At 39.3% G+C, this 11,623-nt stretch overlaps 1 non-coding gene and 1 pseudogene across 1 annotated transcript; both read left to right on the top strand.

Moving 5' to 3' along the window:
- The first annotated feature begins 3,174 nt into the window (after positions 1–3,174).
- TRNAS-GGA (transfer RNA serine (anticodon GGA)) lies at positions 3,175–3,247 on the top strand. The gene has a single exon. It is a non-coding gene; the product is annotated as a tRNA-Ser (tRNA).
- Positions 3,248–5,798: 2,551 nt separating this feature from the next.
- LOC128053327 (40S ribosomal protein S6-like) lies at positions 5,799–6,591 on the top strand (annotated as a pseudogene).
- The last annotated feature ends 5,032 nt before the right edge of the window (positions 6,592–11,623 follow it).

The raw sequence follows: 11,623 nt of genomic DNA, 5'->3' as shown, positions 1-11,623 counted from the left end.
TTATGAGTTTCATCATCTCCTGGCCATGAGGTCTGCTGACATTTTATGGCCCATTCTGATACCAGTCAGTTAACCAGAAAACTTATTTTTCCAGGGGTGATTTTTTCTTAAATCAGGCGCCACCCTCCAAATAAAGTTGCATTCCTATAGGGTGAGAGTGTAGTGAGTTACAATCAAACAAGGAATTTACTTAACCTAAGGTTTAACATGATTGATCTTAAAGGTTAATACTTATTTCTCTTATATGCTAGTTATATTCATTATAAGGGCAGGAATATGGAGATTTAGCAGCAAATACTGGCTCAACAAATGTAAACCGTTCACCAATGTTCCCCTTAAGATCTATTTTGTCTTAAGATAGTGATAAAGTTACATTGTTACATAGCATAGTGATTTATAGTGATTTATAACAAAGTACAGTGATCTATAACAAAAGAGAAAATTCATTAACTCAAAAAGTCTAGTATTGCTAACATCAAAAAACTATGATATTTCCTTTTCTATATTCCAAATACATTGATTAATATATTCCCAGGTGCCTAAGGATATGGAGGCCTGATGGCAATCATTGACTCATCAATGAAAAAAGCTCTACGCCAGTACTCCAAACTCTTTGTGCTGTTTATGATTGAGAGGTTGTCACACAAGCTAGTCTGTCAGCAGAGAGGTTTGACCTGAGACATCCTTGTCACACCCAGGGCAGGGAGTTAGCAGTGATTATTGGCAGGACAAATGAAAAAACCCTTCACCAATATAATTCCTAATCAACCCACTAATACTATACTAATGATTTTCTAATCTTCTCAAAAGAGTCTGTATTTAGAAAGTTTTAAAACATCTCATGCCTCTCAAGGTTGGGAGGCTGTAAACAATCACATGTGGCCTGATGAACCTGATCAGGCAGGCCAGAGAACCTTCAGAGTTCTTAAGTTGAAACACTCTTGTCACACCCAGGAATTTTTATTAACTGGAGCTGCAAGTTAACTCCTTCTCTGTGAGAAATGGGTTATGGGGGAGAGCTCCCCGTAAAGTACTCTGGTTTTGGGGGTAGATGCTCTGGAACAGGGGGTTTCCTGAGGCTTGATCATGCCTTTGCGTATGCCAAACTTCTTTCCTCATGACCTTTGCCATGGGCAGAGTTCCTCACGCTGGCTCCCAACAGACAGGAGATCAAAAAAGTCAATCCGAAAGGGAATCAACCCTGAATATTCATTGGAAGGACTGATGATGAAGCTGAAGCTCCAATACTTTGGCTACCTCATGCAAAGAGCTGACTTCTTGGAAAAGACCTTGATGCTGGGAAAGATTGAGGGCGGTAGGAGAGGGGGGCAACAGAAGATGGGATGGTTGGATAGCATCACCAACTCAATGGACATGAGTTTGAGCAGACTCTGGGAGATAGTGAAGGACAGGGGAGCCTGGTGTGCTGCAGACCTTGGGGTTGAAAGGAGTTGGACATGACTTAGCGAGTGAACAATAGCAAAAGCTGAATTAGCATTTCCTTTATTTCAAGTGAGATAGCCTACTTTTCCCTATGCTGAAAAGCTATTTATATTTTTCTTTCTTTGATCTATCTGGGAACATTTTAAACCTATTTTTCTATTGTTTTGTTTTTTTCTTATTGATTCTGGGATATCTTTATATATTAGGAAAATGAGCTCTTTGTCAGTGACAAGAATTGCAATTATTTTCCAGATTAATATTACTTTCATGTAGCCAAAATTAGCAACTCTTCACTGGTTTCTATATTTGAGTCATATTTTAAAAGACCTTCACTGTGTTTTAAGATTTTTTCTCTCTTCAGTTACATTTAATTCTTTGATCCACATGAAATTTATTTTGGTATAATTTGTGAGATCTTAACTTAAATTTGCTGCCGTATCAGATGATTACTTTGCTGTTGATATGCCCACTGACATGAATTTAGTTATGATATAAGTGATGTTTATAGAACCAACAATGTATTTTAGAAGGAAAAATCTTGAATCTAGTAAGAACTAGATCAGTGTGCCCTTGAAGGTTATGAAATATTGAAAGCACTACCTAGTAGATTGCAAACCATATAAACATTGTTTTCCATTATATCCTTAAAAATATCTTAATATTATGGTGGGAAAAATGTAATTTGCATCATTTGAGGTTGAACTTGACTGCACTTCTCAAAATAAATATTTCTTGCAAAAGACTCAGTGTTTAACATATTGGATAAAGTAATTCTAATTGATGTATTTAGGATGTTTTCCATATGAAAGAGGTCATTTTGTAAGCCAGATCATCAGAAAGTTTCAGCAACTTTCAACTTTGCCTAAATGGGGGCATTGAAAGGATACCACCATGGAAAGATAGTAAATTTCAATATACAGATTTCAGGGCCAAAGACAGAAGAAAAATTGTTAACTTTCTCTATCATTTTGCTAAGTTTCACTGAACAAAATTAATGAATTTGAAGTAAAAATGGATAATTCAATTAAGTAAAACATTTTGGATTTGTGTCTACCCAAGTGACCTTGATTGGGGTTTGCTGTTTTTGTGCCAGTGTGCTAGCTAAAGAAGGTCACTGCTACCACCTAGTTCTACAAGAATTAAGTCATTAGCCAGAGCAGTCGCTGACCTTCAACACACCCTGAAAGGAATTCAGGACAGAGATCAGGAATGAGGCACTCTGTACTCTGGGAAAACCAGCAGAACAGGCCTTCAAAAAGTTACATATTTTCATGAGACATGGTTCATGAACCTGGTTTCTTGCATCTTCCCATACGCAGGAAAGACAGGGAGGCCTGGTGTGCTGCAGTCCATGGGGCTGCACAGAGTCGACACGACTGAGCGACTGAACAGCAAGAACAAAGGTATCTGTCACTTGTGACTGGCAGGAACCTGTTAGATGTGTGCTTGATTGCATGTACCCGCTTCTCCAAAATCACACATATGCTGACTCTTACACTTACCTCTTTGGAACAGTTTCTCCAAGCTCTCTGAGAGGCTGTCTCCTGGGCTGTAGTCCTCCGTAAGACACTGAATAGACTCAACTTACAGCTCTTAACATTGTGCGTTTTTTTTGTTTGTTTGTTGGTTGGTTTTTCAAGTCAATGTAGGACTGAAGTAGATCTCATTGTGAATAAGTTTGAGCTTTCACTGAAACTTCAGTTTAACCATTGTAAGTTACTTTAGAGGGCTTCCCTGGTGGCTCAGAGGTTAAAGCATCTGCCTGGAATGCAGGAGACCCGGGTTCGATCCCTGAGTCAGGAAGATCCCCTGGAGAAGGAAATGGCTCTAGCCAATCTTTTCATTTCACTGATGAAAAAAATCAAGGATGGGGACTTCCCTGGACTCTGTGCTTCAAATGCAGCAGCTGTGGGTTTGATCCCTGGTCAGGGAAATAAGATTCCAAGTGGCACAGTCAAATTAAAAAAAAAAGGAAAGAAATCAAGGATCAATAAGATCAGATAACAGGTCTACAGACTTCATATTACTAGCTTTTAGGCTTAAAACAAAGTATGGATGGATTTATTTGTTATTTTTTTAGTTGCTAAGTCATGTCTGACTCTTTTGTGATCCCATGGACTGTAGCCCACTAGGCTCCTCTGTCCATGGAATTCTCCAGGCAAGAATACTGGAGTGGGTTGCCATTTCCTCCTCCAGGGGATCTTCCCAACCCAGGGACTGAACCCGCGTCACCTTTGCTGGCACATGGATTCTTTGCCACTGAGACACCAGGGCAGCCCATTGGTTTATAGGAATGTATAAAGATACAGAAAATAGGGAGAGAAGATAAAAATCATTTAATTCATCAATCTTCCTAAGAGAGGGTAAAATGTATTGCCTTGTGAATAAATTACTTGAAATAAGTTTTCAAATATTAGAAAGATTTAGAGGCTGCTTGAAAAGCTCAACTGTGTCATTTTAGGACAAACAAAAATGATTTTTCTATGTGAAGAATAAGTTCTTGGAATGTATTTCCTCAGAAAGTGCTTCCTGTTAAATTACAAAGAGATTAAGTTTATGAATGATTATAATTATTAAAAAAAAAACCTAGAGTTTTTCTGAGTACATTTTTGACCTTTTGAGTTTTACTTCGTGGAAGGTAACCATGGCTTTTCAGAATACATCCTTGTCAGGTTTAACTCGGTAGGAATTTTCTTAGTGAACGTCAGTTTAAATAGAAATAACATTATGTCTCTCCCAGTCACTAAAAACTTCCTTCCAGAATACCTATCCTTCTAAATGAAAAACAAATATTAGGAACAGTCAGATATGAATGAAATTCCTTTGTCCTAACTGTCCATGTGATTAGAAAAACAATAAAGTCAATTGCCCATTTTGGCTATTGGAAATCTCTCAAGAAGCAGATTCAGGGAAATTCATATTTGTGGAATTAGAAAAAGAATTGAAGTTTTGAAGGCCAAGAGTCCTGGTGAGAACTAAAATCTGTGGAAATATTTAAATGCAAAAGGCTTTATGTTTAGAATTCACCACAAATTCTTATCATTCATGCTGGCTGTTTTTCTTCTAAAAAGAAAACAGGAAACTTCTCAAAAAGTCACTGGCTCTCGGCTTAAAATCAAAACGACCTTTAAAGGTAACTATGGGTTTTAAAAAAAAATCAAATGAAGACTATTTGTCACTGATTTCAAAACTTGTTCTTTATCTGTTATTAATGAAGTGGAGAGTAATGACATTTCAGGAAATTGAGGATAGATTGTCTGCAAAATGTGGAAAAGGAAAATATGAAGCAGAATTCTTTCTGAATTGTGTTCCTAACTTAGCTAAGCCAGCTCCTGTGGCACATGTCCTTGTAAGTTTACATTTGGGATTTTTGCCAAGCAGACTTTCTTCTGTAAGCAGAATACTGAGTACTTATATACTTAGGATGGGGCTTCCCTTGTGGCTCAGTGGTAAAGAATCCAGCAGCAGTGCAGGAGCCACAGGAGACTTGGGTTTGATCCCTGGGTCAGGAAGATCCCCTAGAGGAGGACATAACAACCCACTCCACTTGCCTGGAGAATCCCATGGACAGAGGAGCCTGGTTGGCTACAGTCAATGGAGTCGCAAAGAGCTGAACACGACTGAAGTGACTTAGCACATATATACTTTGGATACCTATGTATATAATTTTGTCCAAGAAGACAACATTTTCTTTGAAATTCTGTCCTTGTGATTTGGAATAGGGCTCCGTTTTTCTAAAGGGTTTAAAATTTCCCTTGATATCTCTTGCATTCCCTATCTCTTCTATCAAAACACATCAATATCCTATATGTTGTATGTTGGTTACAAAAATTCAACCAGTAATTTGGGAATAACACAATTTCTTTTTCTCTATATGTGGGAACAAATAGGGTTGATCTGTGTGAACACTGACAGTTTGGGTCATTTCTGTGCTAGTATTAGAATATAAACTGAAACAGTCCATAGATTCAGAGCAAAATACTAAGCAGAGAGACAAAAGCAAGTTCTGGTCAGAGCTATTTAACTCTGTCTCTTAGAAAATATGACTTCAACTTGGCTGGTTTAACTTTGCCTCCATAAAATGGTCATTCTTTCCTTCCACTCCAGAGCCAAACATATAGGGGAGAATAAACGTATAAGCTTCTTTGGTTTTGGTCATTGTTCTTTCTTTTGTGTTTAATAAGATCACCTCAGAGCTCATGCTTGCATATATGATTTCTTGAAAATCATTCAGATATTTGAGAAGTAGGATGGAATAAGGACACTTTTATTTCCATTGATTTGAATAGTCAAACTAGATAGCTATTTTTACCAGAATTATCTTGGCATAATTTAAAGAGAGCCAAGCTCTTTTTCGTGGCGCCTCGGAGGCTGTCGGCCACTTCAGAATGAAGCTGAACATCTCTTTCTCGGCCACTGGCTGCCAGAAGCTCATTGAAGTGGACGATGAACGAAAACTTCGTACCTTCTACGAGAAGCGTATGGCCACAGAAGTTGCTGCTGACGCTCTGGGTGAAGAATGGAAGGGTTATGTGGTCCGAATCAGTGGCGGGAATGATAAGCAGGGTTTCCCCATGAAGGAGGGTGTCTTGACCCATGGCCAAGTTCACCTGCTTCTGAGTAAGGGGCATTCCTGTTACAGACCAAGGAGGACTGGAGAGAGAAAGCGCAAATCTGTGCGGGGTTGCATTGTGGATGCCAATCTGAGTGTTCTCAATTTGGTCATCGTGAAAAAAGGGGAGAAGGATATTCCTGGACTCACTGATACTACAGTGCCTCGTCGCCTGGGTCCCAAAAGAGCTAGCAGAATCCGCAAACTTTTCAGTCTCTCTAAAGAAGATGATGTCCGCCAATATGTTGTGTGAAAGCCCCTAAACAAAGATGGTAAGAAACCTAGGACTAAAGCACCCAAGATTCAGCGTCTTGTGACTCCACGAGTTCTGCAACCCAAATGCCAGTGTTTTGCTCTGAAGAAACAGTGTACTGAGAAAAATAAAGAAGAGCCTGCAGAATATGCTAAACTTTTGGCCAAGAGAATGAAGGAGGCCAAAGAAAAACGGCAGGAGCAGATCGCCAAGAGATGGAGGCTGTCCTCCCTGAGAGCTTCTACTTCCAAGTCTGAGTCCAGTCAAAAATGAGGTGTTCTGAGAGTGACAAATAAAGCAGACCAGACACCAAAAAAAAAAAAAGAGAGAGAGAGCCGAAAGGAAGAGTGTCATACATGACTTCAATTTGTTTTTCCATAAACATAACAAAATATTGAGGTATTCTTAGGCAGAAAGAAGCATGCAGAATATAGCTAAACACAGAAAATTACAATCTGAGAATAATCAGGATATTTCTTCCCAAGTTTGGATGTTTCACTTATTTTGCTTTTTATGTTTCTCTCTGTAGTCTTTGGAGTGGTGTTTGTAAAACTTTCCCTGTCAGCATTTGACCTCCCTTCACATGTTGGAAAATCAACAATCAGCCACGTGTAAGTTTAGGAAGCCAAAAAGTTCATGTATGTGCTTCTCCTGACTTCTGGCAGTTAGGATAGAGGCCACTGGCTCAGGAATTTGGAGGTTGCTATTTACACTTTGAGAGACAGATGAAGTGCTGTAGTTGGCCTGCCTGGGTTTGAGGATCTTAGGCTAGGTGCCCAGTCTCTGTGAGCCTCAGTAGCTTCACCTGGCAGTCAGTCAGCTCAGTCACTCAGTCGTGTCAGACTCTTCATGACCCCGTGGACTGTAGCAGACCAGGTTTCTCAGTATATCACCAACTCCAGGAGCTTGCTCAAACTCATGTCCATTGAGTCAGTGATGCCACCCAACCTTCTCATCTTCTGTCGTCCCCTTCTCCTCCTGCTTTCAATCTTGCCCAGCATCAGGGTCTTTTCCAATGAGTCAGCTCTTGGCATCAGGTGGCCAAAGGATTGGAGTTTCAACTTTGTCATCAGTCCTTCCAATGAATATTCAGGACTCATTTCCTTGGATTGACTGGTTTGATCTCCTTGCAGTCCAAGAGTCTCTCAAGTCTTCTCCAACACCACAGTTCAAAAGCATCAGTTCTTCGGCACTCAGCTTTCTTTATGGTCTGACTCTCACATCCATATGTGACTACTGGAAAAACCATAGCTTTAACTAGACAGACGTTTGTTGGTAATGTCTCTGCTTTTTAGTATGCTGACTAGGTTGGTCATAGCTTTTCTTCCAAGGAGCTGCTGGGGTCCAGCCCCAGTGGATCCAGGGTGATTTGGGGGTGGGGACGGCGTCAGCGTCCTTGGAAAAATACGTATTTAATCACAGATATATAGAGAGATTAGAAACGGATAGTGTAGTAGGAAGATTAGTGGAGAAAAGGGGCTGAATAACTTGGATTATGTGAAATAGCATCCATGCTCCAGATGGGAATTCAGCCAGAAAAACAGGGAGCAAGAAAGAAAGACATGGGGGAATCAGTCTTTCCGGAAACTGATCCAATTTCTTTATTTTTGGGTTTGCTTATATACCTTTTGTTACATGTAGGGATGAATACAGAGTTATGCGGGGGTCAGCAGTCCTGATCTTTATCAAAATCAGGTGCTTAAGGTCTTAGGAATATTACATCATCTTCTGGCCATGAGACCCACTGACATTTTATGATCCTTTCTTTCTGATAACCAAAAAACTTATTTTTCCAAGGGTGTTTTTTCTTCAACCAGGCACCACCCTCCAAATAAAGTTACATTCCTATAGGGTGAGGGTGTAGTAAGTTACAATCAAGAAAGGAATCTATTTAACCCAAGGTTAACATGATTAATCTTAAAGGTTAATACTTATTTCTCCTATATGCTTAAAGGTTAATGCTTATTTCTCCTATATGCTAGTTATATTCATTATAAGGGCAGGGAGCATGGAGATTTAGCAGCAAACATCAGCCCAACAAATGAAAATCCTTTCACCAATGTTCCCCTTAAGATCTATTTAGTCTTAAGATAGTGATAAAGTTACATTTTCACATAGCAAGGACACAGTGATTCATGACAAAGTACAGTGATCTATAACAAAAGAGAAAATTCATTAACTCAAAAAGTCTAGTATTGCTAACCTTAAAACTACTATATTTCCTTTTCTATATTCCAAATACATTGATTAATATATTCCCAGGTGCCTAAGGATATGGAGGCCTGGCAGCAATCATTGACTCAACAAGAAGAAAAAGCCCTATGCTAATTAAGACTCTCAAAATACTCCAAAACTCTCTGTGCTGTTTATGGTTAACAGGTAGTAAACAATCATGTGCGTAGTGGCTGGAGTATGGATAATCCTGTCACACAAGCTAGTCTGTCAGCAGAGAGGTTTGACCTGAGACATCCTTGTCCCACCGAGAGCAGGGAATTAGAAGCAATTATTGACACAACAAATGAAAAACCCTTCACCAATATAATTCCTAACCAACCCACTATACTAATAATTTCCAACTCCCCAAAAGAATTTGCCTTTAGGAAGTCTAAAACATCTCATGCCTCTCAGGTTGGGAGGCTGTAAACAATCACATGTGGCTGGACGAACCTATACAGGTGGGCTAGATAACCTTCAGAGGAGTGCATAAGCTGAAACACTCTCATCACGCCCAGAAATTTTTATTGCCTTGGAGCTGCACGTTTACTCCTTCTCCGAGAGAAACGGTTATGGGGGAAAGCATAAAACAGACTCTGGTTTTGGGGTAGATGCTCGGGAACAGGGGATTTCCTGAGGCTTGATCACGCCTTTACGTATGCCAAGCCTCCTTCCTCATGACCTTTGCCATGGGCGGAGTTCCTCACACTGGCCCCCGGTGAGCAACCATCTTTTAATTTCGTGGCTACAGTCACCATCTGCTGTAATTTTGGAGCCCAAGAAAATAAAGTTTCTCACTGTTTCCATTGTCATGACGTGATGGAACTGGATGCCATGATCTTAGTTTTCACCTATAAAATGGGACAATTATTTTCTTCCGGGTGTTATCAGGACAATTAAATGAGATAGTGTTAACTTGCTTAGAACAGACTTCACAGAATGTAAACTCACAGTAGATGTGAACTCTTACTGTGAAGGGGCCAACAAGGCAACCAAACAGACAACTTAGAATTCATCTGACAGTGGTTGTGTCTTGTACCTGGAGTCCTCTGGTGGCTTGGCAACCAAGCAGTTCTTTTCACTTGACCTCAGTTGTGGATTCCTTTGGTTTTGTCCTGTTTTCCAAATGTAGTCCTCCAAACCTCCAGTCAGTTTTGTGAGCCACTCAATAATCTTCTGGAAAATCCTTCTACCTTAAGTTTGTTAGAACCCATACCTAGATGGATATTGTCTGTGACAATCAGGTGAATGTCTGAGTACTATGTCAAACTGTTTTACTTTGGTTTCATTTATATGAGCCTTTTCCTGATGAAGAGGGAGTTATCTTTGAAACTGTGAAGAACTTACCTTGCTTTTTGTTTGTATCAGCCCCAGAGTCCTGCAAGGTACTGGTCCAGGGCACCAGGTGTCACCTTTTCTTGGCCCATGATCTGGTGCCTAGGAGGCCAAGAGAATACTGAAAGGCATGTTGGATGAAAGAATGAATGAACTCAACAGATGTTGTCGACTCAGGGCTCTGATGTGGTTAAGCAGTGCTAGCAATCCTTTAACAGACTTCTGGTTAAATGAAACAGAAATTCTTATATTGTTTGTCATTTTTGATTAAGTATTCTGTGATTATAGCCAAATAGATCCTGACATTAAGATTATATGTGCTTTTTATCCCCCAAGACTCTTTTTTTCTTGCTGTCTACCTACTGCCAAAGAAGCACTTCTTGCCATTTTTTGGAGAAGTGATTTACAAGTGTGCTCTACAAAGTTCTGTTGGAAACAAATACTGCTTTGGACAGATTTTGTATGGTTCATCGAAACCGGCTCTGTTTCACTCTTTCATTCAGGAGACTCTTCAAACATGAGATTGAGAGGCAAGTGCTTCTATTTCAGAATGGGGATTTTTGGAAAGTTTTTGCATGAAGTTTGGCATATTTTGCTTTAATTTGTCATTAAGGGATAATAAACTTATTTGGATTATGCATGTTCCAAAATTTTTTAAAAGAATGAAAAAATTCTGTTTAATTCTGAACTGCTTCTGTGACCTGTTTTTATAGAGGTATTTTGTAAAAAAGGTTGAGTCAACATAGAACAAGAAATCTGAGTGTGCACGACAAATCCTTGGAAAGAACTCTAACAGAACTTTCATCTGACCACCAACCTGAAACGCTGATCGCAAGCCAGAAAAATCTCTCCACGTCATCTCTCTTCAAAGGGTGTTAAAGTGCAGTGCAGTCAGGATGAAAAAACAAAGCAGATTTTAATAATATCCAGTCTTAGATGCCATCAGCAAGATGACATTTCCTGGAAAGAACTATGTGATTACAGTATTATTATTTGTAATGATGCTTGATATGATCAACAAAGGAAAAGTAAATGATCCAAATGGGACTTCTGGCAGAGAACTGCATTCTCATTAAAGAGGTATTAGTTTACATTTGAGTAAACATGGAATATGAACTTGATGTTAGAAAAGAGGAGATGTTTGTGGAGACCAAAGGAATTTATAAGGCCAAGGAATTCCGGTTTCACCCACTTAGAGTAAAACCAGGCTGACCTTTGTCAGACCTCTTGGCAGCCTGGGCCAGGATTTATACTGAAGGAAAACTTAAAAGTCAAAATTACATAGTTTGCATGATGTCATGCGCTTTATCATTTCCATCTTTTAGATACACAGCCATAATGGCATAAACCCTAGCACTCAGCATATCAGAAAAATACCAGAAAAACACCCCCAGGAAGCATGGGAGTGGTAGAGAAGACTTCAAATTCTTTGCCATGAGGTCAGTAAACTTGAGAGATAATAAAAAAATTAGAGCTGGCAGGCTCTGAATACGTTACTACTCAGTTTGCCAATGAGGAAAACACGAAACAAAAACTTTTAACAATGACATCGACGGGTTAGTTATATATATAAAAAAAAGACTAGAGACAATTTAACCAAGCATATTCATTTCTATTTTTTGTACAGTTGTCTTTTAAAAATACATAGGATGGGGAAAAAATCAAGGAAAATTTGAGTTAGGTAATGATTATCTGAGACAGTCTCCTGATAGACGCCTGCCAATTCCTGATGCAATAAACACCAATCTTACTTTCTAAAAATTTCT

Source organism: Budorcas taxicolor, chromosome 9, assembly GCF_023091745.1.
Source record: "Budorcas taxicolor isolate Tak-1 chromosome 9, Takin1.1, whole genome shotgun sequence".
In the NCBI taxonomy this organism is placed as follows: Eukaryota; Metazoa; Chordata; class Mammalia; order Artiodactyla; family Bovidae; genus Budorcas; species Budorcas taxicolor.
The sequence above is the reverse complement of the archived record's forward strand: the minus strand, read 5'-3'. Positions and strand labels throughout refer to the sequence as shown.